This window comes from Cyprinus carpio, chromosome B22 (assembly GCF_018340385.1).
Source record: "Cyprinus carpio isolate SPL01 chromosome B22, ASM1834038v1, whole genome shotgun sequence".
In the NCBI taxonomy this organism is placed as follows: domain Eukaryota; kingdom Metazoa; phylum Chordata; class Actinopteri; order Cypriniformes; family Cyprinidae; genus Cyprinus; species Cyprinus carpio.
This window is the reverse complement of record NC_056618.1, coordinates 13,453,446-13,458,795: the sequence shown is the minus strand read 5'-3', so window position 1 is coordinate 13,458,795 and position 5,350 is coordinate 13,453,446. Positions and strand designations below refer to the sequence as shown.

The 5,350-nt window shown below is 37.6% G+C and overlaps 1 protein-coding gene across 1 annotated transcript in view; it reads left to right on the top strand.

Moving 5' to 3' along the window:
- Positions 1–5,350, top strand: part of LOC109055738 (ribonuclease inhibitor-like) — a 536,777-nt gene that overhangs the window by 512,924 nt on the left and 18,503 nt on the right. The window lies entirely within an intron of this gene.

Below are 5,350 nucleotides of genomic sequence, written 5' to 3'. Positions count from 1 at the left end.
AAATATGAATATTTATCTTATTACCAGCCCTTTTTTACATTCACCTTACTTGTATCGTTGCTGACCGCGTGCTTTGTTTTCCATTTTATAAGTCCCTATGTTACCCATGGCTTATAATTTAATAATACACCCAATTAGTCACTCATCGTAAATTTATTCCAAAAAATATATCGAAAAAGTAACATGATATGGTAGTTCACACCACGCACGACACCACACACCCACATCTAACGGCCAAAGCATAAATATATACCAATACAAACAACGTCAATAATGTAAACCATGACAAACCTATGCAATGACTGGCAATTTGAATATGAGCACCCGTAACAAAGTCAAAGAATATTTCAGTGCATAGATAATTTTAACAGAGAGAAGAAAACAACAATTTGTGAAATGTAAAGTATTTAAATTTCAGCTAGTTTACCATCAATATTATTTTATGCAGTTACTAACAATAATCATAGTGCAATCTTATTACTTATTTGCAACTAAACATAACGCTTATATTTTAAGAAGATTTTTTTTTTCCCAACACAATTAAAGTATAAACGGGCACCCATTTAGAAACTTGTTAAATAATATATAATAAATACAGTTTAAAAGGCTATTATTGTTCAATCTAATAATATTTTGACACTAGTGGCGGTACCTGCTTTTGAACAATATGGGGTATGTTTAGACAGTTTTTCAGTGCTTTCCTTGCAGGTTAGCATTGTTATGTCAGATAGGTTGGCAAGCGAGGTACGGTCGTAATGATTTAGTAAAACCATTTCATTCAGTGCTGATTCATTTCAGTTTCGAATCTGTGACACCACCAGATTTTATGACTCTAGTACGTGCCATATCTCTTAACTTAGAACTTAGCTCAATGCAGTGGCCTACAGGGTCACAGACATTCAGAGCCACACCAAAGAAATAAAAAAAACGAGGTTTTAAATAAGTAATGTCATTGTCCAGGGGTTATCAACTCTGACACCGAGAGATTACACTTTTCCTGCAGATTTTAGAGCTCCACGCTTCATCAAACACACCTGAATCTATCTTCTCGATTAGGACCAGGGTTGCCCAAACTCAGCTCCTGGAGGCCTCATGGTCCTTGCAGGATTCAGATCGCACCGTTGCCTCGAACACACCTGCTGCCATGTTTTCCAGTATGACTAGTAAAGAGCGTTGACTAGTAGTTGTTCAGATTGGGTCAGATATGGGGTTGAACGCAAAAACTCTGCAGACACACGGGCCTTGCCAGACCAAACTGAAGTTTGTACCCCCCGTCTATTAGAACATAAAGACAATGAGTTACCTTGTTCAGGTGTGTTTGATAAGGGTTTCAGCTGAATTGTTGCCGGAGAGTGGATCACAGCAGAACCAGAGCTGACAAAGAACCCCTGTTCTAAACTCTGAACCAAACCGAACGAAACATGCTGTGTCTTATCATACACGTCCTTTTATAATGATAGACTGCATTGACCCATCACTGCTGCCTGGGCATGTAAATATCCCCCAAACTACTGAGAGACATACGTTTGAACAATAACATCGATTAATGGATATATACAGCAAATGGGGGGGTATTTAATTTTGTGCACGTAAAAAAAGTAGATGTATTATAGCAACAAAGGTTTCATGAATCTCCAACCAAGTGTAACATACAGCAGTATGGTCAATAATCACCTGCTCATGTGGTGATCAGTGTGGTTCACGCCTGTATGTGGAGTACAGCAGTGTGAAATTGCTTTGTAGGGGCTTCGGGGGTGGTGACCTGTACAAATCAAGTGTATGACTGATGTACTTATGCATTAACCATTCATACTCGCGGAATAATCCACAGTCCCTATTCTTTCAGCAAGATTTCGGGTTGCATTGTGTCCAGGAGTATAGCTATGCATGCACCTATTCTGAAGAGAACAAACAATGTGCCTATAGAATACAGCAATCCATATGAGAAGTCTGGTGGTGGAGGCTGGATCTGGAACTGACTTCTGTCCAGGTTGTACACATTCATTTCTTGTTTATTAATCACCGTCTCACTCAAACTGCCCCTGAAATACAATTCAAAACAATGAAACAATGGGATGTTATAAATAAATCATGAGTCTCTAACATTCACAGTGCTCAGTACTTTTTATCATCTGTGTCTAGCTTTTCTCAATTATGTTGGAGCCCTTTGTAGGTTGCTGCTGTATACCAAGTGTCCTCAACGCAGAGTTAAACGAAGATGCAGCTGAGCTCCTGTCAGAGGAGAAACTGTGCCACCTGTGTTGGAGGAGCTATCCCTGGTCCTGAAACTCACAGGGTGGCACTGATGGTGCTTTCCCACGGTGCTGAACGATCACCTGACTTACTTGCGGCACCACAATATTTAATATACAATGTTCAGGTTTATTAGAAAATAAAAACAAATTATAACAGAGGTGAAATGCAGAATAGAGAGATAATATGAAGAATATATACCCAATTTTAATTAACTTAATCCTCATATGGTGGCATTACAGTATGTTTTTGAAGTCAAAGTGCCTTCTTTAAAATAACTAATAAATAATACATACATAACACACACAAGGACGTGTCATTTTGCCGGAGTTGACTTACTGAAATAAATATGAATTGAATGAATGAAAATCCCCCAATATTTTAAAAGTTCATCATATTTTAAACATATATCGCCCAAGGTCCTGTAAATCCCTGATTTGCCTATTATTGACATTTTGAAGGACGATTAGGACCACAGCCACAGAAGTACTTGAAGAGTTTCAACTGAAACAACATAAACCTAGCATAATGTGTAGTGTGCGAGTCCGACAATATCAATAACAGAACAAAAATAGTTGCCAAACCACCTCTGCACCAGAGGCCTGCGGGGAATTTTTAAAAATAAAAACACTGTTAGACACGTAGCAACTCAGAAAGTGAACTTAGATCACTAATATGTAACCAGAGTCTCTGTTAAAAAATAAATGTCCAAATTCAGAATCAAAAGAAATCCTTTAAGATAAAAGTTTTGCTTGCAGGTGACTCGGACATTAGTCCCCGCCGCAAATTTTAACTCTGTGGAAACTTCCCAGCTCACCCGATTCGTGATGCAGGAACAAAGATTATTTATTACCCATGAGCAAAGTTGTGGGAGACGCCACAGCAGTACACCACAGCAGCCGCCGAATAATAAACCAATAATACATCACCACAAAGGGGAGCACGGAATAATCCACTTTTGATATGGTATCTCCCATAGAGAGCTAGACGATAGAACAGTCCTTTCCCTTTGTGATGCCAATCAGGGAAAAACATTGCATCGGTAGCTGCGAGGATAGAATTGCCTTTAACTTGACTAAAAATCCACCTCGAGTTCTGCGTCTTCTTCGACACATTATACAGCAAGAAATGAAGAGCGTCATGTAGCCTACACCCATAAAACGTTTATACTTAAAGCTTTACCCTGATTTAATTGTGTTTTTATAATTCATTTTTAGATGCTGCTACGTTCGTTTTCTTTCTTTTCTTTTTCTTTTTTTCCCCATGGGATACCATGAAAATTAAATTTAGCTAAATGATTTACAGTTTTCACCTCTGATATTGTAACAGTGATTAAGAATTAAATTTACATTTCTGACCTCAGAAGTATGCAGATGTCTTTTTTGTCGATGTTGTTGCCATGGTGAATCATAATTAACCGGACGCTCCATTGATCAGACTTCTCATAGTCGTGGTGCCGTGCAAGCGCGCTAAACTCAGAGTCAACCTACTCAGAGTCGACTGAACTAACACAATTTAGCTGTTCTGCAACCGAACACACTCAAGAGTTTCCCATCTCAGGGTAAGGACAAAAAACTGAGTTTGTTGAAACCTCCTTTCTGGAATACACCCCTGAAGATGAACTACTTATTGTGATTGTTTATTTATGACTTCGTAGAGAAAAACAATTGAGTGACAACTCTTCCCACATGCAGAGCAGTGATACGGTTTCTCTCTCCAGTGTGAATCCTCTCATGTGTTTCTCAGATGTTCTGACCGACTGAATCTCATATCACAGAGTGAACACTTGTAAGGTTTCCTCTCCAGTGTGGATCCTCTGGTGACGTTTCAAATCTTCAGCTGTAATTAAAGTCTTTACTCACACTCAAAAGCACATATAATTCTCTCACACCAGTGTGTATCTTCTGATGAAACTTTTAAAGTATGCAGATGTGAAAAACTATTTCCACAGAAAGAACATGAACGTGGTTTCTCCTTTTGAATGAACTTTCAGGTGACCCTTCAGGTGTGAAGCTCTTAAAAATGTTTTTTGCTTTTTTCACGCACTGATCACAGATGTCCAGTTTCTCTCCAGTGTGGATGTTCACAACGTGTCTCTTAAAGTGTCCTTTGCTGTGTGAATCTCTTCCCCGCACTGATCACATGTGAATGGTTTCTCTCCAGTGTGGATCCTCATGGGAACACTGAGATTTCTGTTTGCATGTGAAACTCTTTCCACACTGAGTGCAGGTGAAAACTTTTCTTGTCTCTTCTCTTCAGTAAAGAAACTCTTCCAGTCTCTGTGAGAGATGTTTCACTCCAGATCAATGACAGCTTTCTCCTCTATTGGCTCCGAAAATAAAGTGAAAATAGTTGACAATACAATAAAATGTAAACAACGTTGTTTTGAGGGCCATATGAGGCAAAAGTTGAAGACGGATACACAACATTATAATGATTTTCCACACGATTTTACAACATGATTCAATGATCGATATCCAATCGTATACACAGTGTTCTGTAGTGATAACTATTGAGGTTTGATCAACTACACAAATATAACATCACATTCTTAAATACAGATTAACACTAATATACTATACTAAAAACTTATCAGATAATTCATACCCATTTTAAATTACTTAACTGACCAATATTTTCCCTAACATCAGGATAATAATTTGAACATTTATTCATCCCTATTTGTATCCTGAGATAGAAAGTTTCGCCTATATATTTATTGATTTAATTTTTTTTTTTTTTTTTTTTTTACAACTCTTGAGGTATTTCAACTACAAACACTTAAATCTGATGAACTGCTGCTGGTCTTTAAATGTTCTTCAGCTCATCCCCTGAAGGAGAGAAGAATAAACACAACCTGTTTGTTCTTCAATGTGTTTGATTCTGAGGGTTCCGGATCTTCATTTTCTCTCCGTCCTTCAATAAACTCGTCTCGCAGATTATCTTCTTCCTGAGCTCTGATGCTTGTACTTGTGAGCTAAAAAACATACAATTAAAAGATACCAAATATAAACAATCTAAGAATTTAAAAAGTTAAAGAATAAACAGAAATATAATTTACAAATGTGCAAGGTACAAATAAATCACCAATGAATTG